Here is a 25527-nt window from a genome sequence, read left to right as displayed (position 1 = left end):
GAAACTGGTTGGTTGAATCCTATGTGAGCACATATCACATTATTTTGTTTTACAGGAAGAAAACATGATTGGATACAATACAACCTATTGTTAAATGGGTGCATAATATGACTGGGGATATGATCTAAAAATGGTTAAAAAGGCATTTTAATTTAATTTCAACTATCGTGAGCATGCTAGTATTCTGAAACAGCATGTTGTTTTCTGCTCCAACACAAAACATTTGCAACCTGAAGGAGCATTTCTGGAGCAAAACCATAGGTTATTCCTTCCAGTGACAACAACAACGACAACAACAACAACAACAAAATTACTAACCCAATCCTATTTTTTCTAATTCTCTCTCTGACATGAAATATCAACCTACGTCTTTGCTCCCCTGTTGGCACCACTTCACAGCGTTACCTTGTATTGTCACCACATTTTCTGCTCGACATAACGCAACATAATGACATCATCGCGAACGTTCACCATGACAGAAGCCTTAGCTATCTGCTGCAACAAGTATGAATGCTTTAGCTATTATGGTTTTTCCATAATAGTACATTCAAAAATAACTTTGGAGTAACTTTAAGTTGAACTTTAATGTTCTGTCACTTGCATAGTTCAACATTAACATAACTGAACATTAACAGGTTATCATGTTAGCAACTAAATTTTGTGAGTTAACTAACATGATTTGGGCTGTTTTATGCTAACAAGTGGGCACCGCGATGTTTGCAGCAAATTTGAAGGCAAGCTAGATATTAAATAGTTGGTTGAGATGTAAAATCAGAATAGTAATAAGCGTTGGACCAACAAACAGACAGACAATACAATATCTTTGTACACTTGAATGTTTCTGACAGGTTTAAGTGCAACAGAGGAGATGAAATGACATTTTACAGTATTTCAGTAATGTCTAACCAAATGATTATCAGCATGTGCTAAAGGGTGTTAACTGCAGAAGAAGGGGAGGGGGGAAGGCAATGCTTTTGAGAAAATTAAAACAGCTAATTGTTTTGAAAATCACATGGTAAAATGGTGCCTCAAAGCCCCCAATTCCTCCATGGCACAACTGGTTTCAGTTTGTATACTGCGCGGCACCCTGAAGCACTGAGACAATGCTTCGATGAATAGCAGCAGGCTACTAATACATGTGGGAAAGAGAGTGCGCATGAACGCTGCAGGGCTCAGACTTAGTAGCAGAAGAATCGAGTGCACAATCTTATATAAACAGCTGAGCATCTCAAGAGTTTCGTTTGCAATGTGAGACCTCCTTCATCAGCCAGACAAGAGAGCAGCAGCACAAGGGCCTGAGCCTTCAAGAGCAATTCAGCTATTTGATACTGCAAGCCAAGAGGTTAATGAAATTAGATAACAACCGTGTGAAACAAAGAGACACTTCTTATAAATTACTTAAATGTAACAGCAAAGCACTTCAGCATCTGCAAGACACTTTTTAAAAACTTGTCCTCAGTAATAATCATTGCTTTTGAATTGCTCTCCTAAATTTCAGCTCCCACACCAGAACACAATGGCTGTAACCACTGTGACAGGCAGAGGAAGCAACTCGACCTGCCACCAAAACCCAACAGAACAACTTGACCTCAAAGCTGAATTCACAACTGCTACAAGAAAATGATCCACACCAAACAGGTCTCTTACCTGCATTTATCCTGATACTGAGGACAAAGGAAGAAGCAAATAATCTGGGATGAATAATTCCCCGAGCTCAAAATATTCAGTGGATCCAAGTGTCTGCTTTGAGTTGGAGCAAACTGGATATGCACCCATGCCTACGTTTGTCTATTGTAAGATGTAATCCTTGAAGTGTCTTCAAATGCATCATATCTCACATATTTGTACAACTTAAGTTAACATGTAAGTCATTAAATCATGATTTTAATAAGTGTTAAAACTGGGTCATAAATTTTATTTAAAAAAACAAACTTTTTTCATCATATTTCACTAAATAAACATGTTAGATTTATGTTGCATTCACATGAATTCAGGCAGATGGTAGACAGCAAACTGGATATCATATTAGCGGATGAGATAAGGATGGTAAAATTAGGTGAGGCTGGCAGAGAATACCACTGATGGCAACGTTGCAGACCAAAGTTAAAATATTTGAACTCTTCTTCTTCGTCCTCCGCAACAACATTTACAACCAGATGTGACATAGCTCCCTCACACAAGGAGAAAAGACGGCCGATCTAGGCAGCAAATGGCACCAAAGATGTTACAAGAAATGTTCACATTTCTAAACATGCAGACAGGATTCATAAAAATTCACTGAATTCATTCTTGAATTGAAAGAATTACCTTACGTTTTGCAGGGAATTTGACATTAAGTTTGAGTTTGCAATACAGGCTAAATCATTTTATTTGATGTATTAAATTCCATTTGTTGCAAAATACATCACCATAGCAACGTGTGTTTGTTTTTGGCGTGCTGGTGTTCTGTCCAACTGCTTGTTTGTTTTCCCCATTCTGTCAAGCAAGTGATCTGTATCCAGACACGTTATCCAGATTGTTATACGGTTTGTATTTACTCCAAAGATACCAAAGATCTGAACACAGTTGAAGCCAGACTACCTCCAGATGTGCTCAAGTACATCTGATCACAAAACATTTACACCTATTATTAACATGTGTTTTTCTGTAAAACATGTGCAAAAGTGTTTTGGTTTTGATTTCCCCAGTATCTATATTGGTATTTTTCTTATTGTGACCTCATTTGTTATATTATTTAAAATGCTTCATACTCCTTAAATCTGTACAAACCAAGCCAAAAAATATTGACACAGTCCTATTTTTGTCCTTTTTTGTCATTTTTGTCTGACGTGAAATATCGACCTACTTCTCTGCTCCTCTGCTGGTGCCACTTCACAGCATCACCTTGTGTTGTCGCCACATTTTGTACCGCACCTAATCGGTTGATTCCACCAAGCGCTTGGCATGATGATCATGATGACATGAGTGGCATGATTATCTTTAGTTGCTCAGATTTTGTTGATTAGGTCCCCTCTCCTTGCTCTTCATGCTTCTACCATGGATAAGCAGGCTGTGTGGCTAAACAGTTTCTGTCTTCATGATCACAAGTCTGCACTGGGTCTTTTATTTTGAAAATTAATCAGATTCTTCTTGACTTTTCTGCGTCGGACTTCCCTGCCTGTTCGATCTGCTCTGTGCTAACTGACACGGCATCCTTCAAAAAAAGACTGTGCGTATTTGAAGCGGAGTGGAATGGGACGGGTCATCCTGAATGTACAAAGCGATGAAATTATATTATTCTGTTTCAAAAAGATTGAATAATCTATTTAAACAGCATCATGACCTCCCCAAGCCAGCAGGGGGCGTCCATCAGTGGTCAGTTTTCATAGGCTTAACAGGTTTGTCACAAAATTACAATGTTTCCAATCTAACTGGAAAAAAACATCTTGATAATCTGAAGGTCATTATTCAGCATTTTTGTTACACAGACAGAGGCTCCAGTCTGTAACACTGTTGTCATTTTGTCAGCCAAGGTCTTCAGTTACCTGCAATCCTTTACCAGGAGCTGACGGGGCGACGCGGGACAGGAGAGGGGAGCATGCTGAGGAAAACGATCCGCCGCCACAGTGTAACTACATGAATAAGAGAAGAGAGGAAAGCAGTGAATGCCATCAGTCAGTTTAGTGTAAAGTTATACCTGCAGGGCTGGTCCACTGACAGCTGAGGTGAAAGGAGACGTCAGGTAAATGTATACAGCAGCAAGTCACTGCAACAATGGCGACTTTGAAATGTTCAGTCACCTGTGGAGAAAACTGTCTGGTTCAGTGATTTTAAAAGAAGTGGTTCACCCAAATAACAAGACACATATCTTCTACCCTCTAGTGGCGTCTGCCCAGGCAGATATTATTGGTTTTGCGTGCTCAGCATTTGAGGTTTCCGCTGCCATTTCCCCGAAAAAATTGAGGAAATTGGATTTTCATTAAAAAGGTCCTCCTCACATTACATTTTAAAGATTCAAAAGCAAAACTTTTCCAGTCGTCCCCTTTACTCTAGACAATCTGTAACCCTCACTGTGAGCTGTTTCATAAGGACTTTTCTTTTGGTAGAAAGTTCCAACAAAAACTGTAATAATATATAGTAAGATTGGCTAATTTTAACCTCTATATTGTGATGTGAAGTATCTCATGAGAAAAAGTTTTGTTGCTTAATGCACTTAATGGGAGATAGAAACACTTTTTACAAATAAGCTCTGACGTAGCGAAGATTTAACTCACATGACTGATCGTCTGTTTCCTCACTCTCCATTTTTTCACACGCATACTTCTTCTACTCTGTTTCTAAATGTAGACCATACCGGCAACTTCTGACAAACCTGACAAACTTTGCTCCAAACAAGTTGGTACATGCCTAATTATTATAGACACTTACAGAGTTCCCATCAGCTCCATGAGGCATTTTGGCACCTTTCATTGTTCTGTTTTTCTTGGCTCGATACTTTATTGTTCTGTCTCTCTCTCTCACTACTCCCATCGTGTTGCCAGCAGCAGCAGGCAGCTGTCTAAAGTGGAAAAACCTCTGATTAACCCACTGTACACTACCTGCCCTGCACTAAATGTTGATGACAAGTTCACCATAACATATTTATAAGGTGATAATATGCAAATGTTGTGTTTACAACTAATTCTACTGCCCCCAAGTGGTCAGAAAAGCAAAGCAAATAATGTTTTGAGAAGGTGAGATGCTAGCCTATAGGAGAAACATATAAAGCATTTTTTTCCCTCAGGATGGTGAAGTCACGGCCTCCCCTACTGTGATTGGATAGTACTCGTTGCTTTCATTGGTTTGGTTAGCACAAGGAGTGAGACTGAGTAAATATATCAGAGTAAGCCAATCAGAGGCAGAGTAGGACCGGTCATGTCTTTGTCATCCTGGGAAGAAATATTGTTTTTGTACAGGTGACCCAGAAAGCAACTCTTTCTTAAAGGGGCAGGTTCAACCTTTAACACAGTAACGGGGACACTCTCTGAAAAGACATGCTGCCGTTTAGCATTTAGCATTGCTGTTTCTCTAAATAAAATTCTGTTTGCTCATTTTATTTGGGTGGAGGCAGAAATCTCAGCAAACCATTATGTAAATTGATTTTTTTCTGATTTGGGTGAACATGTTTTCTTTGAGGAGCTGGCAGACAGTACAAACAGTACACTTCTGAAAACATCTCAGCCTCAAGAAACTAAATGTACAGTGGATTTAATATTAAATATAAATATCAAGTCTGACATGTAGAGTGTAGAAAACAGGCTACAGATGAAGATTCAAATGTTCTGTCTCCTCCCAGGACACATGATCCCTCATGCATGTAAAATCTTGTGCATGTATTATTCCTGAACTTCTGTCTCTCTGCGTTCCCCTGCCCTCTCCTGCTGTGAACCAGATATTTGATGATATTAAATTATTCGTTTAAATATTATAGGAGATGGGATGAAGAGGTTAGATCCACATGGAGCTCTGCGGGGAAGTCACGTTTTACTGCCTGTCGTGTGTGTGTGTGTGTGCATGTGTGTGTGTGCACAAGAGAAACAGTGAGAGAGTTAAGGAGACATGGAGATGCATTTGTGTGAGACTGAATGTGCATACTTGCATGTATGTGTGTGTATTTAGGCCACGGGAAAATAGCTTGCAGCCTCATTATAATAAATAATTCTCACATTGACAGTAAAGTTTGCTTTTATTGTCAATGTTTCATCAGTGACAGACTGCAGGTGAAAGTGTGGTGATATGGTTTGACTAGAATGCTGATTAGGTGGTGAGTTCAACTGCAAGTGCTGAAACTGACATGAGCTTTGTCATGCGTCAAGACAAGTCAAGTAGAACTTTATTTGTCCTCATAGGTCTTAAGTCCCGCCCCTTTTTGCTCTCTGTTGCAATAACAGGTAAGCAAACTTGGTACGACAGTCAATTTTCTCTTTTTCCTGAAAATAGTGACATAAAGTCACATCTTAAGTTACTTGATGTCAGCACAGATACCTAACTAGCTAGCTAATAATTGATGTAACTAACGATTGATGTAGATTGCTAGTAAACATTAGCCAACTTAAGATATGGCTCTTTATCAGGTCCTTCAGCGAGGTCTTTTAATCACCTACAAAATTTGTTTTTCTTTTTAACACAGATGAGCCTGGCAGATAACAATGAAGGCTCCAGGAAACAGGACAGAAAAAGTCTGTCTCAGTTTTCTCTGTCAGTTTTCTGTCTCAAGTTTTCTCAACTGTTACTGGAGCACAGACCAAAAATGGGCGGGACTTAGAAGGGTTGAATTGATTGTGCAGCTGTGAAAAAAGGGTAATGACACACATCTCACATACCAAAAATCACCCAAGACAATAAATACAAAAGTATTAAGAATGATGTATTATTTAATTATCTTGTATTTTTTTTAAAAGCAGGAAGTTCTTCAAATCACATTATCTTTTTGAGTTTGTTCATGTTTGCTTACTGTTTGTTGTCAGGGTTCAATTTTATATTAGTGTAGCTTCTAGGGCTGCCTTTTTTTATTTCCAATTAATTGTTTTGTTCATCATCAAGAAATTGTGAAACCCCTCCCTCACATCTAAGAAAGATATTTTGTTTACTATCATATTAGTATCACAAAACATAAACAAATCTTTAAGTCTGAGCTGCTGGAACCAGAGATTGTTTGTGATTGTTTCTTAAAAAATGACTGACATGATTAGTCGGAGATCAAAATGTTTTCCCGATTAATTTTCTGTTAATTCACGAATTGATTAGTGGATTAAGTTCAACTCAAAAAAAGAAAACATTTTCAAAGATAATTTACACTTTGAAATGGTTAGGAAAGTGTTTTGATTTTGTACTTTTTAAGAAGGTAGAAAGGACCAGTGTGGAGTATTTAGAGGCATCTTCGGTTGAGCTTTTAGATTGCAAACACCTCACAGTGAGATAACGGCTGTACGTGACGACGCAGGTAGAAGATACCACAAATGTGTGGAAGTGACACAAACAGAGGAGGGAGAAACTGATGGTCGAGTCTTGAAGGCAACCCCAAGATCTTTCACGATGGATTTTAACAGGAACAACATACAAAATCTTGTGAGAGTTTCGCAAATCAAGGGTTCCCTTCTAGACACGGCCGAAGAAAAGTGTTTCAGGGTTCCCCTGAAACATTTTACTCTATAACTCTATAACACAACATTAAAAACAGACTACAATCGGAACCAGAACAAAACAAGAACACAATTCTTATTTTCAGGCGATTATACACTAAAAACATACTAATAAATATTCTATTCAACTTTTGCAATATTCTGCCAATTAATATTTGTAAAATTGTACCTTTAATTCATTACATTTTTGTGATTGAAGAAACAGGAGCAAGAGCACAAATGTGAGCATAACTTTAGGCTAGGGATAGGCCCCAGTCCCCCGCGACCCTTCAAAGATCAACGGTTACGGACAATGAATGAATGAATGAATGAACTTTCAGCTAATGAAACCAGAAAGAGAAGGAAAGGGGAGGAACTGGAGAACAGGCAGAGGAGCAAGAGAAGAGTGACGGCGAAGAACACAGAGCTGAACATCAACACCCTGATTCACAGAGGAGGGATGTAGGTCACCTGTAATCAGACCACACATCGGTCTGTGTGTGTTTGGGGGGGGTGGGGAGTTCACTCAGACATGATGATTGTTCTGACCTACTCACCTGTTGAGGGGAAAAGGATCACCCCGCCACAGGGGGCTACGAGTTACAAAACACAGAAAGTATTGTATGCCTACAGCTGGAACATAAAAGTGAGCACTTCCACGGTGGTGCTGTTACCGAACACCAGAAATCCAACACGCTTTAAATGCAGCACGCTATAAAAACGACAACCCTAACCTTAAGCCTATATCTTTTTTTCACTTCACGCCACGTTTACTTCAGCAATTTTCCAGTTCCAGTTCAGTTCACTTTAATTAAAACCATTAATCTATTATAATTTACTCAACCAGATAAACTGGTGAATATCAAGCCAGATGTGTGATTAAAAATGTCACTGTGATTTCGAATGAGGCCGTCAAACCACTGGCACAGCCACAGGTGTCACATCTGTCGACACTGATTCCAGCCTGCATGTGGCTGCAGGCGACAGATGATTAGATGGTGCACAAGGCATCTGACATGGCACCGATTCAGGTTTTATAAGTGTCGTTTTAATTGTTGCAGTAAACTATTTAAAGTCACTTTGACCTTGTTAACTCTTGTAAAAATCCCAAGTGGTGGGCACAGCGTGGCCTACTGAGTTATTTTAAGCTGGAGTAAGTTAACTCTAGAGACACTTTGTTTTGCAGTCTATTTTTACCATTTAAAAAGAAGAATTGTTGATCATAAATTACAGTAGTCATTTTTTTTTTTTCAATTTGAACTGTTTTTTGATATTGCGCTCATTCATTCATATTGCTTTTGATCCACATTGGTTAGTTAGATGACGCTCCCTTGTGGTTAAAAAAAGAAGGATTTACACGAGCAAGCATGTGTAGAATGGAGCACTGGTACAGTTTTTGACCTCTGTTTAGACTCTAGTGAAACATGAGGTCAAAGGTCAACACATGGCAACAAACTTCTCCCCTCAGACAGACACTTTAGAGTCCACCACTGCAGGCTTAACTGCAATCTAACTATGTAATTTTATAATGACTATGTAAAGCAGATGTGTTATGCAATGTGCAGCGTGCAGTTTGTTGGTTGATGGCAGTACTGTGGGCACTGAGTGTGTGTGAATGCAGACTAGTGACAGCTCTGTGTATGGATTGTATGCATATATGAACTTCTTGTTTCTTTTAAAGGCAGGAACTATATGTTATTATAGAACAAATTTCCTTTGGGACAATAAAATCTAACTTATTTTCTCTATAGTGTGATCGACTGTTTCACATTTAAATCAAGAAGTGAAGTCCTGTTAAGGTGGTATCATTTAAAAGAGAGCTGACAAAAATTAAAGGGATAGTTCGAATTTTGCGGTGGGGTTGTATAAAGTACTTATCCATAGTCATAGTCAGTGTATTATCTACAGTAGATGGCACTTGTCATGCCCAAGGTTTGGAGAAGCAGCAGGAGAACTGGTGGAAGCTAATTAATGTACTCATAAAGCAAGCATTTAAGTGTATGCTATGTTTAAAATACTTTGACCACTTTACCTTGCCGTCAGATAGTCTTGTCCAAAAAGAAACTGCCCCTATACAAGCTAGATATCACTCTCTCACTCAACCAGACTCCATTGGCGAAATCAGTAATTTTACCCCACAGTTTGGAGTCTACTGCTGCCTCTATTGGTTAGTTAGTCTGTTTTATCATGTGACTTCTGTTTTAAAATGCTAGTTCAGATTCACCAGAGTCACACAACAGCGCAAACAAAGTAAAAGATCGAGGCAGTGGCAGACCAGCGGCACCCGCGTTCTGTGAGGTGAAATGCCTGATTTCCTGAACAGAGTCTGCTTGAGCGAGAGAGAGCGATATTTGGTTTATATAAAAGTGGTTTCCCATCAGAAAAGGCTGCTGATGGCAAAGTAATGAAGTGCAAATATTCTAAATATAGCATACATACACTGGTTATTGATAAGTACTTCATACAGCTCCACTTCAAATAATCAGAACTATTCCTTTAATGGAAGTGTAAATCTAAGTTGTAAGTGCCTGTAATCAAGTTAAATTGGCATTTGAAATGTTGTCAGATTGCTGCCTTGAAACTTTAAGAGGTGTTTTTTCAACTTTTTCTTTTTCCAGCATTACTGGCCACCACTTGTTTATTCAGAGAGGATTTCAGTTATGCAGCCTAGAAAGCAGTGGTTAGAGTTGTATACTGTAATAGAGTGCAGTCTCGTGCATGAAGCCAATTACAGACCCTGACCTAGACACTTTGTCAGCACCCTTGCACTGGAACCAAAGACAAGAAAATAAAAAATCCTCCCATAGAGAAGCCAAAGCCGCCACAAGCGTGCAGAGCGGCTCACAATCAGGACTGCTAAAGATAGACTGAATACCAAAAAGAGACCCCAACCAGCCTCATAAATGAGCCCAAACCAAAACTCTCATTAGCATCCTCACATCAAATTAAATCGAATCAAGCTGCTGCTGTTTGCAACACATTACTGATCATAAACATCATAAAAATAATGACAGGCCAGACAAATACCAACAAAACTGTGCTTCCAGACCAGTTAAAATTCTGACTGTTACATGGTAGCGTGCTCAGCCGCTGCTGAGAGAATTTATCACCTCTAGGCAACGATACGATTGTCTCGCTTAACTCCTCCTAATAAAGAAAACCTCTGAACAATAAAAATAGCTTGTCAGGAACAGTATTTGCTACGCCCCTGTTTGTACAGGACTAAACCCAAGACATCCTTCATTAGCCTTCGTGTTTGTAGGTTGTATTAGTTCTGCAGAAATATTTACAGCTTCCTAACCTAACCACTCACACTTCCGGTTTCTTTCTCACAGTGGAGCTTTTACTGCCGTCTGACGACAAAAACAACACGTCTGATCTATTGATTTCCTGTTTACTCTGTAGTCTGATTTGTTTTGCATCGTATTAGCAGGGGAAAAAAAAGACTGTTCCAAACCAAAATCCACACGCTCATCCAAATTCCTTTTTCACATGCAAGCTGCCGTTTGGTAACGGATTTCCCGGAGGGTCGGATGAATCCTGCGTCGCTCAAAACTTAAAGGGAAAGTTCGACCCAAAGGTCAAAAAATACATATTTTTTCTCTTACTTGTAGAAAGAAGCACATGTTCACAGAGGAGGGTTCAGCCAAGGAGAATGGCATTAATGTTTACATCCCACGCTGTCAAGAGCATAAAGACGTGATACGGTTGGCAGATGTAGTTCGGTTGAAAGAAAATAGTTCCTACATGAAACTACTTGTGTGTTTGATGAGCCAAATTTCCATCCTTGTGAATAATAAAGATCTATTCTATTCTATTCTATTCTATTCTATTCTCACAAGAAGGTGTGTAGATTATTTTGGGTTCCATTACACTCTCAGAGAAAGTAACTATCTCCAAAACTCGGCAACTCATAGCAGTACAGGTAAGCATGCTGGCAATTACCTTAGTTAGCTAAAGTACGCTTCTGGTGTCACTGAGACGAGGAGAAGGGTCCATCTTTGAGTAGGATTTGTCAGTTACGGTTTGTAAACCCAACATTCATCCTGTGTTTAACGATATCTGACATATGCAACCAGTTAATCTCAACTCATCCAAACTTGAAACCACTCAGAGAGCTCATGCCACTTCCATGCCTGAACGTTCCTCAAACTTTCATAAAAATCTGGTGACAAATTCTCTCACATAAAACAACCCTGTCTCCTATAAATGACACCTGTATACGACTGATTTGCAGCAGTAGATACGTTTTGAGAGCAATGTAATGCCACTGGAATTTCGTTCTCTTATTCATATAATGAGAAGATGTTTACAGACAGTTGTGTTCAACCCAGTGTCAAAGAATTTGCTTTACATTGTATTTTTATTGTACGGATATTTTTCCAATTACATTGTGGTGACAAACAAACACTGGCTAGATGTTTATGAGAGGCATTTTGCGAGGGCGTTTATGTGCTGTGCAGATGTGTCAGGGAGGTCATTGGGGTCGAGGGTGGGCGTACAAAGAGCAGGATCTTGTCAGCAGAGTCCTCAGTTCTGACATGCAGTTACACTTAGGCAAAGCACTTTGATACTTGTATGGTAAACACATCGTGTCTCGAGCGTTAAAGACTTAATGCTGTATTTTTGTATTAAACAAAGACCACAACCTTTCCCTAACACCTTTCTTGAAAAATTTGATCTGCAGATTTAGTTTTTCCTCCTAGATGTGCTTGCTGTTTCAGATCAGTTGCATAAACATGACTTCTAGGAAACTGGATCGATCTGCCAAGTCCCAGCATGCTGTATGCAGGACAAAAATGTAGCACTTCATTCACTGGGAAAAAAAACAGAACAGACAAAACAAAACCCCAGTGTATAAACACAATTTACATTTATTGTAGACCTAAAATAATTAAGAAGGAAATATTAAGGATTTTCCTGACTTTGAGCAAAATGACCAAGTCCTCTGGGGTTTATATGGTTTTTCATTAAACTAACAAGTCAGTGTTTACTTGGCTGGGTGCTGAGAAGTCTAGATTTTACAAGTCATTTTCGTGCTTGTAGTTCTTGCACAAATCTTGTATTTTTGTGACAGTATACTGTATGTGCAGATGTGATGTTACTAAGAGATTCTGGCCACTGTAACACAACGTGACGGGAAGAGCTGTGGTCTTTTCCACTGACCGTCATGGCTGAGGCTCTTTGGACAGTTTGAGGGATTAAAGGGCTAGTTAGGACACACGCCCTCACATCAGCAGATCCGCTGTACTGTCTCACTCATTTCCGGCGTGCGCAGAGGATACAGCGCACCATCAAACAGCGGACTCAGTAAAGACGCCAGGCAGATTTGCACAGCAGAGGCACCCAATTTTACAGTTCAAAACCTAAACTGTTGTGAGCAGGTTCTGGTAGACTGGTTGAGCCCTGTTTGTTAGCTGGCGTGACCAGAACAGAACGGGTTAGATTCTGGACAGGTCAGAATGATTGTATTGGGCTGTGTTACACATTAAATGAAGGTGCAAATGCAAATTACACATTGCCCATTGAGTAACAAAGTACTGGTGTCAATTGCACATTGCCCGAGATGCTCGATAATGTAGAGCCTGATTTAGACATCACTTTGCCCCATTTCACATTGATGTAAAATCCTTCAGAAAATTGCACATTTCATCATGATATAAAGTGCTGGTGTTAATTGCACATAGCCCTATAGCACAAGATTAGTATATACAGATGTGTAAATCAGGGTCTTTCTTGGCTCAAAATGAGGCTGAGGTGGTGCCATCCCGATACTGTGCTCACACGTGTTTTAGGTGTTCAGATTTACAGTTAAATATTGAATTTTTAAATACAATAAATGTTTCAGCTTTTGTTTTCAGCTGTTGTTTCCATTTACAGTTCATTAAGGTTAGTCTGCTTGTCCAAGTTCCTTGTAAAACCTTTTGTAAAAGTTCCGTTTTTCCTAGAACCCAACATAAAAGGTTATATGTAGAGCCATTTTTGAAATGTTTCACCCAGAATTCCCTTTGAGAGGTCCTACAGTGAACTTTTATATGCTGTAATGGTATTATGTCAAAGAACCCTTGATGAGCTCTTCACGAAAGAGTTCTTTTAGTATTTCAACAATGCTTGAAGAACATTCTCTTCTAAAAAGGGTTCTTTCTCATTCTTACAAAGAACCGACAAACCCACTGAAGAGTTCGTCAGATTCATAAGGTACAGGGTAGAACCTCAGCCCCTCAGGAAGAACCCTTTGGGAACAATTTTTACTAAAAAGTGTAAGACGTCCATGATCAGTGATCAAGATTTATTTCCTCAGCTATAACTATCCCAACATGTTCTGCAGACTACAGATGAGCCAACAGGATATAAATATTTCTGTCACTTCCTGTTTATTCCAGCTGATGGAAACTGTCCAACTAAACCTCAGATTTTGTCACCACTTCCTCCTGCGGCCACCTGATCTTGTTTAGTTTTCGAGGTGAAGCGCAGTTCATCTGGAACGAACCTACTGCCTTCAGCCACGCTCTCCATCACACCAAGTGGAAAGAACAAACTGGTTGGCCTTGTGTTGAGATCAACCACTTCAGCCTACAAAGAGGATGCATAGCTCTTACCAAGTCAGATGTGGCCACAGTCACCAATCACATGCACCAGTACTTAACAAATGGATTTGCAAACTAAACAAAGTAGACTAATCCTCCATTCAAGCATCCACCAAAATAAACATCAGCGTAACCAGTTTAAATAACAATGCTACCAACACCAAAGGTATTTACATACACAAAAACATCTTAAATTTAGCATACAGTTAAATTGACAGATTTTTTTAGGTCTCTCTGATACGTTTTGCTGCTGACCTTATCCACTTTCTCTAAATTCATTAATTCAACCTTTATTTAATCTTGAGGAATCATTGAGAGTGCCCTTATTTATTTACAATGATGTTGAGAGAAAAAAGGGCGTGTGCCGACCGGTGTTGTGCATGAATGGGGAAGAGCGCTGTTTGTTTTTGGTGAACTGAACGGATCAGTTTGCAATCACAGAACGTGTGTGACGTTCACTCTTGCGCGCAATAACGGTGGTCACTTGGTCATGACCGCGCAAATACGGACAGAGACGTCGAGGTGATATAAAAACTTTGGTAGATCTTGTTGCATGAAGTGTGTGAACTTCACCGAATAGTGGAAATTGTGTTCCAGAATGAAAAGGACAGATTCACACCATGCAATGCAGTTCCCATGCATTATGGTGCGTTCAATTTCAACTGGAAAGTCGGAATTTCAACTTGCCAGTCGAATACTTGACCGCAGTGCAACTTCAGTGTCTAATCCAGATGAAAATAAAAAGGTCAGTCGACCAACAATATCCACTAAATTTTAGCTTGCTGTCACCCCAAAGCTCTTTAAAAGTTTGTCTTATACATTATGTGAAATATAGGCTATATGATCAAAAGTTTGATAAGATAAAGCTTTTAAAGAATGACTGAGACTTTAAACCCAAGCCAAGCATCAGTCTATGCTAATTGTGTGTGCTGTAGCTGGATCAGCTCCGCATGAAAATATGACTCCTGCCAGAATCTCGAGTAAACAAATGCCTGAGGCGACACAAGAGCTCATTATGGCTTCCATTACATAAGAGAAAATTCCATGGCTCATTAGCTTTCCCGGCATTTCTTTATATATTTTGTTACACATTTGTTGTTTGTTTCTCACTCTTGTGTAAATGAATTTGTGATGTCCAGTGCAAATTTCATAGTGTTGGTTAAAGAGGATATTAAAGGCAGGGTGGTGACAGAAAACCGACTGTGAAAGTCCAATCAGTTTTATTCATGAAATGCAGTGGCGGTGCTACTGGTCAGGTGGGAGTTGAGGTAATTTGTGCAAAACAACCCTGAAATGAGATTACACTTTCATGCATTCATTCTCTCCAGAATAAATACAAAACATGACCAGTATCTGCAACAAGCAGCCTGTCTAATGGCTGCCTCTGTTCTGTCAGGGTGTTCAGGGAAAGTCAAGTTTATTTGTATATAACCTTTCAACACCAAGGAATTTCTAAGTGTTTTACATAAGATATAAAATGCACTGAGAAGAGAAACACAGGACTATTCATATAGGATTTAAAATGGAGGATGAGAATAAGCTGTATAGAATAAAGATCCAGTTAACATCCAGGTCTGACCAGACAGTAACAAGCGATGATGAGTCCTCCATCGTAAGCTGATCAGCTGTTTTTGTCAATTGTCTGTCAATGTAAAGCGACAACCATTATCCTGAAAACAAAAAGCCCACTGCTCTGACAATACACAGAACTGGAGTTTGAGTTCAGTGACTGTCTGTCTCACTGTCTGCCAGACTCCATGAACATATCGCTCACTTTAACTGTTATAAACATTTAAATCTGGACTGAACCTCAGCAGCTAGCTGCTAAAATACTGAAAGGGTTCCTGAAGGGAAGGAACTCCAGACTCAGACAGGTGAAGACACTGACTTTTAGCTCTGATGATGTGGGTTCAATTCCCATGTTTCAATTGTTTTTGTATGGTGTAAGGAATATGCCAAAAATAAGATGACTGAGAGGCCAGAGGAGCCAAAGTCTGTGTCGAAGTTGACGACTGATTTAGTCACTGTTCAGCAGTGATAGAAAGTACATTTACTCAAATACATTTTGAGATACTTGTACTTTGTCTGCTTCTACTGCATCACATTTCAGAGGCCATGTACTTTCTGTTCAACTGTGGATAGTTACTAGTTACTTTTTAAAGAAAATAAACAAGCAAAGTAGTTTTGTATTTTTACTTGTTACTGCACCATTTGAAATGATAGTATTGCTACTTTTATAAGACAGCAGTGGTAAATGAGGGACTGGCAGTATCTCCTCCTCATCACTCTCTGAAACGAGCTTCCCACACTCAGAACAAAGCTATTAATTCACAGGGTCAGGTGGTTCACATGCCTACCTCAGCAACCCACTAGATCTGTGACTGACTCCACTCATCACTGGCATCCCCAGGCTTGCCGCGCACATTCAAGGGCTGCTGTGAATCATGAGCGCGGGGCATTAAAAGAGCATTTATATGTAAGGTGTTCTGTTAAGAACGTGCAGGCGTAAAAGGTCTTGGTGTTACTCTGTCTCAAGGCTCTTTCTGCAATGGCTTCAGTAGCCAGAATTCCACACTGAAAAGCATGTCATATCTTTTGCATTGAACACAAACATGCAAGGGAAGGGTGTGCTTCTCATTGTGTCTTGTATTTCCTTTTAATGTGACTTAATCTTGCACTTTATATACATGCACTTTGTGACTCATGTCTGTGAAAAGCACTTTATACATAAATTTCTTGTTCTTCTTAAGTCAAAATGTAAAAAAAAAAAAAAAAATTGAATACATTTCATATTAGAATACTGTTTGCCATGTCCGTCATTCTAATTCCCTTCTTTTCAAAACATCATGACTTGACTTGCTGTCTGCCACCAAGCTGCCCTGCTCTCAAATTTAGTGCCAGAACAGAACAACAACCTGGCTGACAAAAGCTGCAAAAAATCAGAAGAACTCCTGGCCAAGAAAAACTCACACGTATGATGCAGCATTTACCTCTGCATGTAAGAATGGCGGTGGTTCGAGACCCTCTCAAAAGAGTGTTTACACTTCAGTTGAAACAAAGTCACCCAGCAGAGGCCGGAAAAACACTTTGACTTTTAAAAGGGGACTTGTAACCTTTGTCTTAACTTTATTTGTACTGTCAAAGTATTATAGTTACATGGGTTGTGTGATCAGCAAATTAATCCAATGAAAAAGGAAATAATGACCAATGGAAATCCAGTTTATATCAAGTGACATTTAAACTGAGGCTACCTTACACGATTCTAGAACTAATTTTACATTCTGACTGATTTTGAATATCACAAAGATTTCACTGTGTGCACTATTCAAAGACCCAGAGCCTGGCAACGCCTCGCCGGTGCCTCACCAACGCCCAGACCGATATGAAGCTGATTTAATATCTGATCTCGTCAGGGACAACTCGATGAGCAATGCAACAGCTCTGCCAATGAGAGCAGACAGAGGCCGAGACCTGCATGTGCTGAGTGAGGAGAGGAGTTCAGAGGCAGAGACAGAGGAGTGAGAACAGACAGACAGAAGAGCACTGGAGCAGCAGCTGCAAAAGCCCAAATATAGAAGAAAAAAAGAGCAAAAAGTAATTAGAAAGCAGTTGTAGTGGCTATAAAGTTATAAAGTAAGTCAAATGAGCTCCATCTCCGCACAGTGCCGATGCAGCGCTGTGGAGACAGGTCTGACTATGTGAGACAACAACAGTAACATGCTGCATGCTCATGTTTCAGTATTAATAAGCTAATGTCACCTCTAGCATGTGTTTCCATGACAACATCTGAGGAGCAGACAGAATTATAGGGGATTCCTCAGGTGAAAGATCTTGTAATGTGCGATCCTGTGTCCCAGATCAGTCATGTAGTGTGCAAACAGCTTCAAGACTCATGATTACAAGACAAGATTGCATGGTGTAAATGTGACCAGGGCTTTACAGCAGCAAACACACTAGAGAACTTTCTTGCATTATGTGTGGAAGGTGAGGTTTTGCTTTCAATCTTGGCTGGTAGTCCAAAAGTAAATGGCGTGCAGAGCCACTGCTCGTTATTTGTTTTATATTAAAAGTGTAACGCAAATGAGATTTATGCTAATACTAAACCCTGGAAGACAGGACATAGCTGGTCACCTCAGCCAAATCAGGTGTTTGCAAATTTTTCCTAAATTTGCCCAGGATGGTCACGAGATTTTGCTTAAAGGTAAATCTGCACAAAGGGTGTCACTCTTCAAAAGTGCACTGTCCATCTGTCTGTTTGTTTCATGTGTTTCTGGTGTTCATCCATCTACTTCAGACTACTTTTCTTTTTTCTATCCATCACCTCTCTCTCAACTTATTCCTTAATCACTTTCCTTCCTTTGTTGTCTCTCAGTGCCTTTCATTTGCTTCTTCCTTCCTCTCCTCCCTTTCTATCCTCCTTAATTATGGAAATGGATATGCGATTATCATCATTGATGCTGTCTAAGTCTGCATATACAAAAGAAAAACATGTGCACATTAATGTGAAGCTAATGAATTTATGTTAGAAGTTATGTCAGTAAAAGGATGACAGAGGAAAAGAGGAAGTAAAGGATAAAAGAAGGAGTTAGCAAAGGAAAAGCAGGTAAAGCAGAGAAGAAAGACATTTTGGAGCTTACATCCACTCACTCTTTCCTTTCTGTTGTCACTCCCTAACTCTCTCCTCCTCTCTACTCTCTCCTCTGTTCCATGCTCTCTGCCTCTCCTCCTCCTCCTCCCCCTCATCCTCCTCCTCTTCCTCATGCTGGTCTGTGTGGTGAACCACATGGTTAACTGCGGTCCAAGCCTCAGCGGCTGTTTCTCGTAGACCTCGTGGCGGCACAATGACACCCTGGGCGGCCAGTTGCCACAAAGCTCCACAGTCAAAACAGCTCCATCAACCAGCAGCTGAATACTCTGTGGCCACTTTAGGTTTGGGTTAATCAGGCAATTTAAGAAGAAAACACACTCATGCCCATAAAGCTGAGTGGGCGAGTCCCTGAGGAACAATATGTACTACTGTTTAAGATTAAATTCTTTCTAAATGTTCCTCTTTATTCTCACGTTTGTCACGACTAGGAAAAAAGAATAAAAACAAATGATGCAGACATAAAAAAAAGAGAAAAGAACAGAACACAACAGAACATGAACATTTAATTCTGTCCCGCTGGATCAGCACAAGACCTGCACACATTGTGATGTGGTGAAACCATAGAAACATTTTGTGTTGAGACTACATGGTCACAGGTCCACATGCTTCTGGAACAATCGGACAAAATAGCAAAAGTTTCTTTGCCAAAAAAAGAAAACATGACAGACTGCGAATAGCTTGTTTTTTTTAACTAAAAAAAAATCTAATCCTGGACAATAAATCTTTGTCCTCATGCTTGATGGGAATTATACATACAGTAATAAAACAGATCCAATCTTTGATTGTGATTGACTGAGCCACGTTTGAAGCTGTCGCAAGACATTCTGTAAACACACACCTGTGACTAACCTGACATGCCAGGTGGTTTCTTATGCATAACTTCAGAAACTGTTTGGAAAAGGGCAGGCACTTTCAAAAAACACTTGGCAGGTGATTGGATGGACCGTCTCTCTAGCATGTCTAACAGGGACTAATTTCAACCAATCAGATCAAACTCGAGGGAGTGCGAAAACATCTTATCCATCAAGAAAAACTTTCTTTGCTCTTCTTTCAATGAAGAAATACTCTGCAATTCTGATATAGCTGATGCTATCACAGTATCTACGCCATCCTTTTAGAAGAACTGCCACTGTTCCAGATGAGTTGTTTCCATGGATGCTTCTCACTGGCGTCACACCTAAAACCACAGCCGTAGCTGCCAGTAGTCCCTCCTAGGACGCTGTTTCACTGCACCACACAAACGGATGACTTGAAGCCTGGCAAGATGTATTCTCGCATTATCTCACAAAGTAAAACACCTCTAACTGCATTACTTCAACAGTGGTGCAAGAGGCACTGCTATCTTACATTAGCGTAGCTGCCATTTTTGCCACATCTGCAAGATAGCAAATGAACCCATGCCTGATCTGTGCACCCCTGGGTGAGAGATCGAAAACTGAAGTCAAAATGAAGGCGTGGCCAGGTGCATTTGGTATCTTATGCAGAACCAGAACCAGACAATATTCACACTCAAGGTGCTGAAATCAGAGAGATTTAATACCTTTTAATTAAAAAAAAAGACTAAAATGATTGATTGATTGATGAACGATTAATCGATAAATGAACCCTGTCACAATCCTGTCACTTTCCCAATGTTTCCCAAAGCCCAAGATGATGTCCTCAAATGTCTTGTTTTGTCCACAACCCAAATATATTAATTTTACTGTCAGAGAAGAGTAAAGTATTTAAGAAGCTGAAATCAGCGAATTTGGCCTTTTTTCTTTAAAAAATGACTCAAAACAATGAACTAATTATCAGAATTTATGCAGATTGACTTAATAGTTGATTAACAATAGATTAATCATCATAGAAGAGTGTTTAATATCGTCCAGGTGTTCCTTCTTTTATGTATTGACTGACTGTTTGATTGATTTAAAGACAAAAGTAAAAATTGTCACCCAGTGTTTCACAAGAGGCCATGATAATGAATTGGCACCTGTGTGCACACTGTGCAAGGCAACATATCGTTCACTATTTTAAAACTGTAATCCTACTAATAATCCACATTTTTACTAAATGTATCTGTAATCTGAATCTAATTTTTGTGCATCCAGATAATGTTACCCCATTACATGTAATGCATAACTCCCACAGCCTGGTCAACAATACATTATTTATTTTTTTTAAAGTTTTGGTTGCTGGGTGTTTGTTTTATGGAACCTTGCCAGGTATTTGTAACTGTTTTCTAAAAACAGCTGCACTAAAGTTACTCCAAACCGGAGCCTCTTTGAGCTTATTGCTTTATTTTTCGACACCTTTTAACCAGATTTCCTTCTGAAAAGATTTAGCCTACTGTATAATATTCCTCATTCATTTAAGAGTGGAAGTTCCTATTTGTCTTTTGAAAGTTTAGCATCAAGTTTGGATCACCTCAAGTAGTTTGGAATATTTTTAACCCAGTGAAGCATCGTTTACAGAGATCAAGGCAGAGGAGACACGGAATCAGCCTCAAAAATGAAGAAAAACAATCACAGAGAATTCCTTTACTTATTCTGCCAATGTTTCTGGCTTTAATTATTTTCAAACTTATTTTAAACACACTGTCACTGCCATCTGTGGTCAACTTTACTGTAACACTCGTGACACATCTATATTTTTTTCGCCTGCTATGTTTTGTCTTAATTGACCAAAATCGAGTCAATTATGGGCAATTCAGAAAAAGAGCAAGTGTCATGAAATTGAGTTTTTGTGGGGACGGCTGGCAGACCAAAAATGGTCGATGACTTTTTCTTTCTTGATCAAATATGTGAAATGTTTCTGCCTCCAACTGTAGATGTACACAAATTCAGCGTTAGCACCGTAAACTATTACCAGCTTAAAAATAAAAAGATTAAGAAGTATTTTTTCCCCTCAAATCCTTCTGCTAATCCTAAACCAGCACATATGTGAACTGCTGTCAGCTGCAGGCCTTGTAGTGTGCAGATGCTGCATAAACTGCCAGATTTACAAAGTAAACAGAAATTAAAATCTCATCCTCCGTCGTCTGCAAGAGGACTTCTTGTTTGGTAAAATTAGACATTTTTGCGTGCTTCACTCTCTTTAGTGGGTTATCTTGGTCAGTGTTTGTGCCCAAATTGTGTGGTCGCTTACTGCCGGGAACTATTCAGATGAACACACGCGTGCACGCACACACACAATCACACACACACACAAACGTGTTGTTTTTAATATTTTGAATTTCATTTTAACAACCTTGGAAGATTAAATTTTTACCTCAAACCAAAAATGAGTGCAGACTAGAAAATGTGGACAAACAGATAAAAGCAAGCCCATAAAAATGAGCAAATTATTTTTATGTAACAATTACAATGTCTGAACTCAAGCACATGTCCATTTATTCTCCTTCTTTTAGAAAAAAACACTGCTGTGCTTTTGTTTACTTTATTAATCTATTTATGTAATACATTTATACATACTGTAAACGCACTGATTTATATTGGCAGTACTTGTGACTGTAGTTAATCTTAACCTCAGGTAAATTTTAAATTCTTTCTCTGGCGACATGTTTTGGATGAGTGGCCTACATTTTGGGGTTTATAAGCAGCACCTCATCAGCATGTAAATGATTCTCACTCAGGAAGCCCTCAGCAGTTACAGAACATCATATTAATTATTGCTTTGCCTCTGAATACAAACAAATATCATTTTAAACTGATCATTGCTGCTTTTTTTTCAGGAGAGGACAGTCTTTGGTCACTACAAATAAAAATTTTACTGAGATGACAAGATATATGATAATAACCAATTTTGACTTCCAAGAATGTTCATGTGATTTTGCAGGTATGCTGATGTAAAAAAAACTATATTACCTCATTATTATCAGGTTATTACTTCATTAATGTCACTATATTACCATTTTCCATTCAAATATTGCACTGACGTAACCATTTTATTGTCATCATGTTACTTAAAGGAGTTGGTGGCATCTAATGGTGAGCTTGCAGATTGCAAACACCTCATTTCCCTCTCCCCTTCCAAGTGTGTGCAGGAGAACCCGCAGTGACTGCAAAACTCATGCAAAATGTGAAAGGCCACATTTACAGCCAGCGTTCAGTTTGTCCTTTCCGGGCTTCCGTAAACATGGTGGTGCAATATGGCAACATCTGTGAAAGTGGACCCGCACCATCTGTAGATATAACTCATGCTAAGGTAACAAAAACACATTATGATTATTATATTTAATTTCTGCATTATTCTGCTAATAGATCCTCGTGATTTTACACAAGTGACCTTTCATAGTTTTGCCTCATTACTAGCGTTTCCCTCTGGTTAGGTTTGTACATAAATTTCAGTGTAATCGTCATCCTTTCTTATTTCTGTATCATCTGCATGATGAATTCATCTGTATTTTACACCCAGAGTGACCTCACATTATATCATGTAGTTTTAAACTGCAGCAACAGGTGATTTTACAGACATACACACAGTATGTCATCAGGTGAAACAGACAAACTGTACGTTAAAATTTAAAGTAAACTAAAAATATGAATCGTTTCAGACGGGATGTTCAGTGTGTGTTTAGTCCTGCTGTCTTCCCCCTCAGCTCATTAAAACCTGTCAGTCATCTCTCCTGAGGCTCAGATGCCTGCTGTCCATTAATGCCTCCACGGGTGGAAAACAAGCAGATGGTGATCATGAGGCTGATGTCGCACTGATGTTCATCAAATTTCTAAACATATAGCTTCATTGCATTGTCCTCCACTTAAGAAAGCTACGGAGGCAGATAAGGAAACAAATGTTTATGTAAAATCATTTGTGCCTGTCTGTTGGACTGCACTCAGTGTCCATATTGATCTGACACTGGCCAAAATCACTGGATTGGATATTAAAAAAGAAAAAAGAATCTGGTACGATCTATTAGCCTGATGTTTTGGCCCTAAACTATCATGTTAGTGCTTAATTAAATGTGCAACATGTTGTAAAGGCAGATGTGTCTGGAGGGACACAGATGAGCTGCATGTGTTACATGAAGGAGCAAAAATGTGAGCGACACCTGTCAGCAATTCATGCATTTATTTAAATTGAATTTTCAATTTTTGAATAATGATGCCCAGTAAAAAATAATGCTGCTAAATTTTCTATGTCTGCTTTTTTGACATGTATTTCTTCCTTCATGGGAGTAGAATATTTGTTTCACAGTTTTAGTTTAATGTTGTTTAGATGGCTAGATTCAGCAAAATGGATCCAGACAAATTATCAACAGCTTAGTTCTTTAAGCGAGGGAAAGAGAGTCTCGTATTAATATCAGTATGAGCAAATACTGAAGGTTTCTGTATTGAACGGGGAAAAGTATCATCTAGGGCTACAACTAAAGGTTATTTTCATAGTGGATTAAAGCGATCGTTCACCCAAAAATGAAATTTCACTCAATATCTACTCACCCCTGTGCTGATGTGAGGATGGGTGAAGATCTCCAGTTCACAAAACACTCCTGGAGCTCCAGCGGAAAACAGCATTGCAGCCAAATCCACTACAATTGAAGTGAATGGTGACCAGTTTTAAAATGTAAAAAAAGAACACAAAATGTCTCCATACTGCTCATGTGGTGTAATACAGGCGTGCACACACCTGAAGCGGGTACACAGGCTCTCGCCCAAGCAGCCCGACATGAGATATATGAGATCTCGCGCTACCTTCACATCTGTGTTTACATGCTACCTGGAGGCAACTCAGATAACAGAGAGAGATCTTCTTAGAAATAGTGACTTGTACAGTTGACTTCGCAAACCTTCAACAAAGAAAAAAATGTACGAAGGAACATCATTTCTTTGCTGCAGCCACGGGGCTTGGGCGAGAGCTTGTGTACCCGCGGATCAGGTCTGAGAGGCTACAGTTGACATTTAGGCTAAAAACATGGTTTAAATGGCGTCTTTTTGGGTCAAATTTTTAATGTCACAGCTTATGGACACTTGGATTACACCACAAGAGCAGTATGGAGACATTTTGTGTCTTTTTACATTTTAAAACTGGTCACCATTCACTTCAATTGTACTGGATTTGGCTGCAACGCTGTTTTCCGCTGAAGCTCCAGGAGTGTTTTGTGAACTGGAGATCTTCACCCATCCTCACATCAGCACAGGGGTGAATAGATGTTGAGTAAAATTTCATTTTTGGGTGAACTATCGCTTTAATCTGTTGATTATTTTCTTGATTAATCATTGATAGTTGTTTGCTCCATAAAATGTCAGAAAATGGTGTTTTGTTTTGTCCAAAACCCAAACATTTTCAATTTATTGTCATAAAGGAGAAAAAAAACAAAAAAAAATATTCACATTTAAGAAGCTGGACGCACAGAAGTTTGACATTTTTTAAAAAAAATTACTCAAGTCATCAATCCATTAATCGATTAATAGCTGCAGCTCTAATATTATTGAGCATTCCACATGGGAATCAAACAAATAACGACACGAAATAACAACAACCATTTAGCAACTGAACATATTTGATCTTTTTCTTTGGACAGAAAAAGTGGACACTGCCACCTCTATATAAACTTAGAGCCACCCTACAACAGCTGTCTTATTGTGGACATTACAGAATCATGGTGATACAAGACCAAAATATGGTTTGTGCAAATATGCAGATGTTATGGCTCCAAGTGGAATTATTCCACCTACCCCACCATCAAAGTCAAACAAAACAGACTAAGACTAACTTTAAGTACTCATTAGACTGAACTTTTAGAATGTCTTAAGCAATGTCTATAAACATGTTTATCTCAAGTTTTGGTGTGTCTAAGTCTCTCATTTAAACATATGACACGTCACTGCATGGTCTGTTAACCTGACGGAGCCACACACCACTGAGTGCGGTGGATGATTGAGGTGGTGCACAAAGCACTTGACAACAGGGGGAACAGGGTTCATGTCTTGTCTTATGCTCTGAGATACTTTTTCAATATTTAACCAGGACCACAACAAGTTTCTCAGAATAAACCATAAATGCCAGAAAAGCTGACACTGTTGCAAAGAGAGATAATACATTTACTAAACATACAGTATTATACTTTTGTTGCTGCTGTTGCATATAGTTGCTCTCACACAACATCCTCTGAGCGTCTGGTATTTTGAAATGTGGGTGGCGTCCGCAAGCACCAACCACAAGTGACCACTTC

Source organism: Lutjanus erythropterus, chromosome 2, assembly GCF_056507025.1.
Source record: "Lutjanus erythropterus isolate fLutEry1 chromosome 2, fLutEry1.hap2, whole genome shotgun sequence".
Classification (NCBI taxonomy): Eukaryota; Metazoa; Chordata; class Actinopteri; order Lutjaniformes; family Lutjanidae; genus Lutjanus; species Lutjanus erythropterus.
Note: the sequence above shows the minus strand (reverse complement) of the source record.